General features: G+C 53.0%; 1 non-coding gene across 1 annotated transcript; it reads left to right on the top strand.

Annotated features, from left to right (window-relative positions):
- The first annotated feature begins 333 nt into the window (after window positions 1-333).
- Window positions 334-448, top strand: LOC127297856 (U5 spliceosomal RNA). Its single transcript, XR_007849538.1, has one exon. It is a non-coding gene; the product is annotated as a U5 spliceosomal RNA (small nuclear RNA).
- Window positions 449-10,939: the final 10,491 nt, after the last annotated feature.

The following is a 10,939-nucleotide window of genomic DNA, read 5'->3' as shown; positions in this document are numbered from 1 at the left end:
TGGAACTGACACAATCACACAAACAGCCAAACGAAGCTTCGATTCAGTTGATGCACCTGTGGGCTGTGGCCGAGCGAGGAGAAGCATCTGGGGAGACCATGTTCAAACAGGCTCGTGAGCATTTTTCCATGCTCCGGGAAGTATCACTCGGCCCACAAGCCCAATGGATTTACCATGCCGCGGCTTTCTCAATCTTTTGCTAAGCTCAAACACGCGGCTGCCGGCAAGAGATAACTACCAGGGATGGATTAGTCCCACATCGCTGCTTGATGCTGGAGCGCTTGGAGCGAGTGGTATATTAAGAAGGCCAAGGCCAGCACTGAAAGAGCAAGCAGCTGCGCAGCGGGCACAGAGCGAACTATTCTTTCGCCTTTTACTAAAGAATACCGTGTGCACACTGCAATTAGCAGCATACTCTAATAGAGGGGATTCTCCTTATTCGGAGGAACCCACAATGCAATCCGAAATAATTATTATTGGAAGTTTTCGAGAAAGAGCTCTTTGTTGGATTTAGTCATGGTGCAGAACAGAAACCGAACTTGTGAACCGAAAACGGGGAAATCAAACGTCGCGGGAAATTGAAACTCGAGATTGAACTTGATTTGCAGCCAAAATACATGCATCTTCGACCTACATTCGATACTAGGGCCTAATTTAGACTAGACTTAGTCCCCGGAGTGACTATACTGTCACCGAGGCGCTTCATTACGCAGGCGGAGGGTTTTTGGTCGCAGTCGATTCCTAGGCGACGATGAGCGCCGCCACCTCGAAGGCCGCCGCCTCGGAGGTGCTCCCGCATGCTAGAGGCGGCCCGTCGGCGTCGTCATCGTCGCCGAGCGGGGGCAGCGCCGGCAGCGGCGGGCTGCACGAGCCGGCAGCGGGGGGCGCCTCCGCTTCTCCTTCCTCAGCCGCCGCTTCGCGCGCTTGATGGCGCGCCATAAGTTCCGGCCACTTCTGGCCGGCCCGCTTCCATGCGTCGTCGGAGCGTGACCGCCTAGCGCGCTCCGCCTCCGCCCGTACACCCGGCGGACGCCGAGGTGCTGTTCCGCCGCCGATTCGGCCACCTCCCCTACCCACGCGTATTAAACGCCCCATTTCAGATGGAGGGGTGGTGGCCGAAGCGGCGGAGCGGCGTCGGAGGAGGTGGAATCACTCGCCGAAGAGGAGGCAGGCGGCGGCGGGAGTGAAAGCGGCGGAGGGGAGTAGGGTTTACGAACCGAACTCCCCTCCGCGGCCCCTTTTAATACAGGGCGTCCGCTCGATTTCTCGGGGGCCCAAACTCGTTTTACGGGCCAGGTCGCGAGTTCGGGCTCCGTTCTGGCCCATCTCCGAACCGAACCCCTACAGGGTGTCCGCTCGATGCTCTAACAGAGCCCGTAAATCCCGCCGGAACTGAACTTTTCCAGCGGATTTACGGGTTCGGGCAGAATTAGTCGCAGAATGGAGCCCGAAAACATGGGCTGGCCCGTAAAAGAAGTTCAGGGCCCCGAGAAATTTCCCGCACGACCCGTATTAAAAGGGTTCCCGGAGGGGAGTTCGGTTCGTAAACCCTACTCCCCTCCGCCGTTTCTCTCCCTCCGCCGCCGCCACTCACCGTTTCCGGCGAGCAATCCAGCTCGCCCCAGGCAGTGATCCAGCGCCCGCCGATGCGCGATGGCGTCCCGTGGAGGCTCCGATGGCCCTGCCGCCGGATAGGGCAGCGGCGACTCGCCGCCGCGTCCGTCCGTTTTCCGCACCGACGCGGAGCGGCGCAAATGGAACCGGAGCGAGGACGCGCGCAAGCGTAGCGCCTGCCGGTGGACGAACTGGGGGCGCATGCCCCAGGGAAGCTCGCATGCTACGGCAACGCCGGCGAGGGCTCCTCGTCCGGCCAGTCGAGTCGCGCACCGCTGCTCCCCGCCGTGGAGAGCTGCGACGAGCACGACCTCGTCCCCGCGCGATCACTGACCTTCTCCGTCGGGGACTACGTCCACGGCAGCGACGAGGAGGAGGCGGTCCTCGCGCAGACCAGGGCCGTCAGCGCGGCGGAGGCTCGCGCGCGCCTCCGTCGAGAGGAGGCGGACGCCGTCCGCCAGGTCCGTGAATACGAGGCGGCCCGCGTCCGCCACACATGACGCCGACGACGCGTGAAGATCGTCCACGACAGCGTCGGCGCCGTATGCCGCCGACAAGCTGCGCCACCACCGCGCGCCATAGGTCACTATGCTGGCTGCATTTTGCTTTAGCTAGGTAGCGCTTGCCAGTGTACCAGTAATGTAGCTTCAATTTGTCGAACAATGTAATTTCGATGTTCAATCGGAGCATCTATTTCATGTCAAACTATGATCATCTCCTAATTTCGTTTTTCAGTTCCACTTTTACGGTTTCTAATCTATGACCATGGTAAACACGTGTGGGGGGCGTGTTTACGGACACTGCTAGAGATGCTTTTAGAGATGCTCTTAGGCAGGCCATCTGATTGTGAGAGATGCTCTTAGGCAGGCCATCTGATTGTGACTCACAAGTCACAACTGTGTGGCGGAACCGCGTGCTTGCTGTATCATGTACAGTGCTTCAGAGTATTGAGCTGCTTCGATGGATGTACTCCACAGTTCATCGCACCGATCATTTCCAATCACGGTGTCGCACTCATTTTACCAGATCGATGGTGTGAAAGGAACCTCCATACAGCGATCGATCGGCCTAGTAAGATACATGAATAACACGTGCTGGGTACACACAGATCGTAGAACATTTTCCGCTTTGGGAGTTACGATTAGGACTTTCCTGTCGCTTCGGGAGTGACTTTCTCGCTTCTGAAATAGTGATGTCGGTGGCGTGCTGCTTCAGCCGTGGCCCTCGGCTCCAGCGCCGACCTTCACGCCGCCGTCCGCGTCGCCTTCGCCGTCGCGGCGGTGCTTGAGGTCCCCGAACACCCGCGAGCTCTCCTCGAAGATGTGCGCGCGGCGGTCGTAGTCCGTGGCGCTCCGGCCCTAGCTCGTCCTCCCCGCCCATCGCCTCGTCCTCCAGCAGCTCCAGCTGCTCCGGCGCCAGGCCCTCATCCTCGTGCTCTTGGATGCCATCGGAAAGCACGTTCCTGTCGCTTCGCGCCTCTACCGGCGGCTCCGCTCCGTCGCCGCACTGCGCGCGGAGAGCCGTGGCGGGAGTGCCACCGCGAGCAGGGCCGCCCAACGGAAGACGTGCTTGGCGCCATCCAAGGCTTCCCGGAGCGAGCGCGCGCGGGACGACACGCACCGGTGGCCGCGCGGCCGCCGTCGCGCTGCTGCAAACGGACTGCATGCTCGTGTCTGGTACTTCCAGTAGTAGCCTGTAGAATCGGACCAGTTCTACTTCTGGGTGTCGGTTTGGGGCGTGCGAGCTGGAGATTCTGGACAACTGGGGCTGCCGAAGACTCCCGACGTCGCCCACCTCGCGCGACGCGTGGAGCCACGTATCCCCCGCCGGCATCGCGCTGTCGCTTTGGAGCGAGCGCGTCACTTCCTCAGTTCCTCCTTGATACTCATCGGCGAAATTACATATGCGATGACTCTCGTATACGTGGAAAATCCAATCAACCCGGCTGTGTTTCTCTCACAGCATCTCCAGCGGCGCGCGACGTAAACGGACGCTGAGCAACCATTTGCATCCGCTTTGACCGAAAATGCGTCTGGCATCCTCTCCAGCAGCGCGACGCAAAGTGACCGGGCCGTCCACGGAGACGCAAACCTGGCCCAAATATGCGTCAGGTTTGCGTCTCTGCGAACGCTGCGCGGACGCGTAAAGTGTCCGCTCGCGTCTCCATCGGGCCCGCCTGGCAGCGAGTCTGCACCGAGGGCACCGCTTCGGCGGTCAGCGCTTTCGCGTCTGCGCCACAGTCTTCACCATCAATGGCGCGGCTGCCTGTTCTGCGCGCGCACTGGCGGACGGCGGCTGGGCTTCTGCGCCGCCTTCAATGGCATCGTATCCCGCGCGCGGCTGCCCTTTAAAGTGCACCGGCCGCGTCGCTCGTTCGCCCACACCACACCTCCACCCGCACCACCACCGCCGCAGCGCCATGGGGAAGAAAAACGACTTCGAGGCCTCCGGCAGCGGCACCAAGAAGATCCCGCTCGCCGTCACGGTGGGGAGGCTCATGCACGGCAAATGGATGTCGTGCGACGACGCCTGGTCCGACGTGCAGCTGCCTGGCGGCTGGCGGCTCAGCTGCCGCTGGGTGCCCATCCCTCCGGTACCTGCGCGTGAGCCTGAGCGAACCGCGGAGATTCGGTGCAGGAGGCGGTATCTGCCGGCGGACCTCCGCGCCGATCCAGCGTACGCCATGGACACGGAGCTTTGGCGTACGTACCTATCCACGGAGACGGACAGGAGACGAAGGGCAGTCTTCATGGGCGACAGGGATTATCACTTCGGCCCTACACCGCCGGCTCGTCGATAGTAGGCGCCGACTCGTCGTCAGCAGGCGCCGACGCGACGTCAGCAGACGCAGCACAACGACGCCGACGACCGCGAGGACGACGACGACGACGACGACGAAGCCTAAACCGCGTACGACGACTACGTCGAGGCGCTCGCGTACCATAGCGAGGAGGTGAAGGACGACAGTGACGACTACGTCACTGTCGTCTTCCACGAATGGCAGCAGGCCATGGCGGAGGGCCGGAACTTCGACTTCCCGGAGAACATGACAGACGACGAGATGGCGAAGGTCGCCGTCCTCGTCTCCGAGTACGACGCGCCTGTGCAGCCGCCGCTGCCCCGCTACGCCACCGCCGTCATGCCGCCGGGCCTGTCGGCGGATGAAGCACTTCGACAGGCGCTCCTGGAGTCGGCGGCGCCTCCTCCACCGCCGCCACAGACTTATCCATGGGCGCCTCCTCCACCGCCGCCACAGCCTTACTAGGCGCCTCAACCGCCGTCACAGCCGCAGCCCTGGGCGCCTCCACCACCGCCACAGCAGCAGCCTCCTCAACCTCGAGCACCGGCGGCGCGCCCGGCGTACGCTCCCCCGGATGGCAACTGGCCGTGGGTCATACCGGAGCTCATCCTGGTCGACAGCAACGAGGAGCAGCACAGCGACGATGAGCAGCAGTAGGCGTTTAGGGTTTTTTTTTAATGTTTTAAGTATGTAAATTATGTTTCATGTTTAAAAAAATGATCCGTCCTAAAAAAAAATGCATCGTGCCGCTGGAGCCACCCCCGACGCAAACGGACGCGCGGTCGATTTCGACCAAAAAGACCGACCCAAACGGACGCGCGCGGACGCTAAAATGCGTCGCGTCGCTGGAGATGCCCTTATGCTTAAAATAGCGATTCTTTGCCAGTCGCAAGCTTTGGCTATAGTCCCAAAAAGAAATAGATGCACAATACGGTAGAGGAAAAAGATAAGCCCAATATGTTGGTACCTCAGTAAAATAATCGTGCATAAGCATATTGTGGCCAAACACGCTCTTCCAAGGAAAGCAAAGTCGGCCGACTTTGCATCTAGGACGCCTCTTCTTCCTTCGATCCTCGAGCTCTTTCGCGGCGAGCAGAATCAACATTTGCTCGGCATCCAAAACCTCTCTGGCCAGCCAATATGGATCCTATCCATGGCATACATAGTTGTGTTGGATTTTTTCAAAGGCCCATAGAAACATTAAACCTCACTCTGGCCAACCATTATAATATACTACCTCCATTTTATAAAACAAGGGCATATATTTTTGTAAATATTTACTAGATAAGAATACAAACATCTAAAATATTTAGTCAATACACTATGAAAATATATTATGTGATCTATGATCTATCTATTGATATTGATTTGGTATCATAGATGTTCATGTCGTCTAAAAAAATAATTAAAATTACGAGATATTAACTTTTGGCTAAAATATATTTCTTGTTTTATGAAATGGACATAGTATAGAAATGGATCCCTAGCGGCACTCCTCCCACCTCACCTCTCTTCTGATCATATACTCCTAGCCTCCCCACGAAGATGGCATGCAGTCTCAAGTCATGCCATGATACCTTATGTGGATACCGTCTTCCTCGCACGTACTAAGCCATGCTAGAATCCTCCACCGGTGTTGCTGATCAGCAAATATGTTCTTCTTCCTCTCTTCTCCTAATTATGTGTTTCTTCATCTTTTGCTGTTCTTACAATCAATCGGGTATATATCTATCTTTAGATACACCATGAAGACTGAAGTGGATAACATGGAGAACGACGAGCTTATCATACCATCCCCACAATGAAGGAAAACAGTTCCTAAACAAAGTGTGGCATCTACTTGAGTCGCGAAGAAGTGCTACTTTGGCAGATTAGTGTGTGTCTGCTGAACAACAGGATTCTCAAAGCACCCCCTCCCCCCCAAAAGAAAAGATACATCAAAACTTATATTATGATTTGAATGAATGAAATTTTCATCCAAATTTGTGGTAGTGTTGTTGTTGAGAATGTAATTGCTATCTGAAAAAACTGAATTTATGTGTTGCCATAGACCATAGGAGGAACGAGTTTTGCCATGTTAGGTTATACATACCCAAGACAAATCATCGCAGGGCTAGAGTATACCTATCTCATCACATATATGGACCACATTTAATCAATCACAGTGCAAATCATAAGTGTAGCCGAACATATTTCATGGTGGATAGCTAATTGTCGAGGTAGCATAAGCGTCGCGGAAATACTTCCGAGAAGACCTTAATTCTATGTCAGCCATAGAGCATCGAGGATAATTTTTATGGCGATTGTCCATCTTGCTCAGCGGATATACACGTTGAGTCAGTCTTATAGTGAAACTCTTGTGTAACGATTACCCTAAAAGAACTCATTTCTACAATCAATGTAATTGACCTCATTTCTCCTAGCTTATGCATATGCATAGCAAGATGGAATCACCATTGTCGTATATAATTATTTGAACAAGATAAAAAAATTAAGATAGCACAAATATATACCCTCTAGTCCTTTTCACATTTTTGCTAGACTATTATAACTTGTGAACTGATGAACAACGAATTCAACTGGCAAGGAAAAAGTAATTTAATCAAGGTGGAACTGTAGCAAAAGATTTATTATCTCTCAAATGCAAGCACCGAGCTCATGTATAAAGTAAGAATAAACTGGTACAAAACACAATGTTTTATCGAGGCTATCTAACTCCAGCGTGGCAACCTCATGACCATCTCAACTTCTCGTAGTCATGTTTGCTCCATCCCTTATTTGTTTGTCTTGCTACTTGCTTAGTTACACGGGAGGGAAGGGCACCCCATGGCCCATAGGATAACAAGACCGTTAGATATTTGACACATGTAAAAAATCCTGACCCTATGTTTACAGCATATTATATATCTAGAACATCCCATACAAATATCTTATATCTAGATTTATCTATCATTTGCATGAATAATGGATACAACTTATTTAAACGTCTTTGTGATATATAGCTACTTTGCCATGGGGGGTTTTTCTATTATCTCCCATAGCAAATACCTAAGAATTCGTGAGTGCTCACGAACGTTCTAGCTGAATGTTCTGAAGTATGCATGGTGTATTTTGAATGTTCCCTTAGTGACGCGTTCGCCACGTACGCCAACAAGTCGTCCAGAGACTGCGTACGTGTAGACGGCCAGGTGAGTTGGCGCGTCTGAACTTTCCGCCTCCACCGCTCTCTGGCCTCTACAGTAGTCTTGACAGTCTCCACCCTTCGACCGGGCCGCCTCTGGCCGCTCCGCCAGGCTAGCTGGCCGGAGTTGGTCGTGGTGAGGTGCCAGAGTAGTCTAGGTCTAGTTTTAGGTAGTTCCTACGGTTGTTTTGCGGCTAGATGCCGCCGTTTGGGGGTTCTCCCCGTACTTGAGGTGGAGGTGGAGGTCGGCGCCGCCAGATCTTCGGCGATCTAGGGCTGGTGGTGATCCTGATGACGCTCCTCTGGTCGGAGCAAATCGGGAGATTGACCAGCACCATCTCCCTCAATAAAGGTGCGGCGGTGGATCTCTGCTGGATGCATGGAGCCCAATATGTTGCAGTTCTCCTGGCCGGCCATGGAGGCGAGGAGGAGCGCTGCCCCATCCTAGTGAGTCATGTTCTCACTCCGCTCTTGGCCGGCCTTGGCGGCAAGGGAGAGGGGAGTGGCAGCTCCTGGCTCATGAATCTACTCTCGAGATCCCCTCTTCTGGCTCGAGGTCAACCCTGGAGGAGATCTGCTGCGTCTTGCCTCGCTTCTGCCTACCGTGGTGGTACGGAGAGCGGATGCGATGTTGAAGATCTTGCCTGTTGTGTTCTTCCTCGAGCTCTGCATGCGGGGTGCTATGGAGAAGCTTCGTCAAGATCTCTCTGTGCGGAACACATGGCGTCCACGATCGGCGACATGATCCTTGGCCAAAAAGGCGGCCCGAATTCAAGCTCCATGGCGGAGGCTTTCTCTGGTGCCGCCTGCTGGATCTCGGCACTGCTACACCCTCAAGTGGTTCGTCCCCGATGGTGCGGCGGTGATCAGCGGTGTTGGTACTTCGTCGGAGCAGGGCCAACGAGCAAGTTGTCCTCAGATCTCGGCGGCGACGCCTGGAGGTCACCGGCGATTGGTGGCGGAGATGCCCATGTCCTTGATTGCGTTTTTATCTTTTTAGGCAGGGTGTTTCTTGTAAGTTTGGAGGCCCTTATTTCGAATTTTAGGTACTTCGTTTGAGTGGTGCCTAAGGGTTTGTAAAATGTACCCGCCACGTGTGGTTCTAATGGAGATGCATCGGGGTCGTTCTTGACCCCTCTCTTTGTTCAAAAAAAAAATATGTTCCCTCAGGGTATACTTGCGTAGCGAATCATCTTACATATGCTTGGATCTTCTTAGGTCTGTTGTTTCTACTTCTCGTTGAGTCTTTTCTTCTCTTAATTGGGTTCTTTTCTGATTGATCTTTGCTATCATACTCACGTACAAGAGGTAAAGATTTTTTTTCAATAAAGGGCGCTTTATTACTCGATGTTTCAAACATTACACTTAACCTCTGCATAGCTAAGATACACCCAGCCGTTTAAGAATCCAAAATCCAAACAAAAGTTTCCCAAAAAGAATCCAAAGGAAAAAAAAGGCAACTAGTCTCCAGCTTCATTGGCTTCTATCCTACGTTTATGCAGCCACCCATGTTAGGAAATAAACTCTTTGACCATATTTTCCAACCGTGTAGACACCTCCATAAATAAATCTCGATCCTCGAAGCGTTGAAGCGGCACGATCACACAAGCAGCCGCAAAGATGAATGCCGAGGTGTAACTGACACGATCACACAAACAGCTTCGATTCAGTTGCTGCACCTGCGGGCAACGAGGACAGCCAGGAGAGGCATCAGGATTAAGGGGAGAGACAGAGAGAGACGTCCGAATGTATTCCTTGGTGGAACTGACGCAAGTAGCCAAAAAAAAGTTCTGCGAGGTTTCCCAAGAAAAAAAAGGCAGCGAGCAGAGACGTTACGGGAGACCGAGGGAGACGTCGAAGTTCGAAGAGGCCATTTTGCTTTCGGGGAGCATCACTCGGCCCAGAAGCCCTCTGGGTTTACCATGCCGCAAAGCGCAAACGCCGCGGCATTCTCAATGCTCCACATATGCCCAAACACGGGGTGCTGGCAAGAGATAACAACCAGGGATTAGTCCCACATCGCTACTTGGATGTTTGAGCACTTGGAGCGAGTGGTATATTATAAGGAAAAATGTTGCTAATCAGCCGACCGATCACGGGGAGGAAAATCGCTAGTTGCTTCAACCCACACCTGGATGGGTCCCACTGCTTCTTATCCTAAGGCGCTGGCCACACAAATCCTGCTTCCTCTTCTCATTAGCCAAATCGCACCTTGCCCCAGCGAGCGCGCCGCGCTGCTCCTCCTCCAGCGAGGGCGCCTCCCTAACCCCCGGCGAGCGTGATTGCTGCCCCAGCTCCTTCTCCGGAGAGCGCTTCTGCCCAGCTCCTCCCTCGAGGACCACGTCACCACCGCATCTCGCCGGCCTAGATCGTCCCCCGGCAAGCTCGTCGCCGCCCCAGCACCTCCTTCGGCGAGCGTCTCTGCCGACGAGCGCGTTGGCTGGCAAGCGCACCGCCCTGCTCCTCCCCCGACGAGAGCCTCCTGCTGCTCCCGGCAAGTGTGTCTTCTTGCTCTCCATCCAGCCGCTCGGGGTACGCACTGGGTACCACTTCGGTGTTGTCGCCGGCGCCGGCGGTACTGTGGAGATGGCCAAGGACCGTGTGGGGCGTGGGTACGCTAATTTTTTTGTTGTTTTTATTGTTAATTAATGTTGTAAATAATTGTTGGATTTGTTGTAAATATAACTTTTGCATGGGAACTGTTGTTTTTATTTGTTAATTTTGTTTGCTGGTTATTGTTGTAAACATCCAAATTAGTTGTTGTTTTCGTTGTTAATTAATGTTGTAAATATATTATCGATTTATTGTAAATATACTTTTTGGCATGAAAATTGTTGTTTTTGTTAAAATTGGGATTGTTGTAAACACCAAAATTAGTTGTTGTTTTTGTTGTTAATTAATATTACAAATATATTATCGATTTGTTGTAAATATATTTTTGGCATGGGAACTGTTATGAACACCCAAATAAAAAATGTAGATTTTGTTATTAGTTTATTGTTGTAAATATATTGGTGATTTGTTGTAAAGATATTTTGGCACAACCCGTTGCTTTTCATTGAGTATTGTTGTAAGTTTCCTATTTTATTGTATTCTTTTGTTGTAAACAATTCAACAGTAGCAACGTGAAAGCAACGTGCATGTTGGAGAACCACTAGACATACTGCGGGTTGATTTCGTAAAAAGTGAGGGGCTTAAATGCAAAATGAGTTGAAGTGCAACCCGTGCGTTAGATCCGAATCAGACGGTGCGAAGTACGACCGATTTTCGCTCTGCACGTCGAGCGACCGACGCCTAGCGTTCCCCATATTATAAGGGCCAAGGCCAGCGCTGAAAGAGCAAGC

Source organism: Lolium perenne, chromosome 4 (assembly GCF_019359855.2).
Source record: "Lolium perenne isolate Kyuss_39 chromosome 4, Kyuss_2.0, whole genome shotgun sequence".
Classification (NCBI taxonomy): Eukaryota; Viridiplantae; Streptophyta; class Magnoliopsida; order Poales; family Poaceae; genus Lolium; species Lolium perenne.
This window is presented reverse-complemented; position numbering and strand designations above follow the sequence as displayed.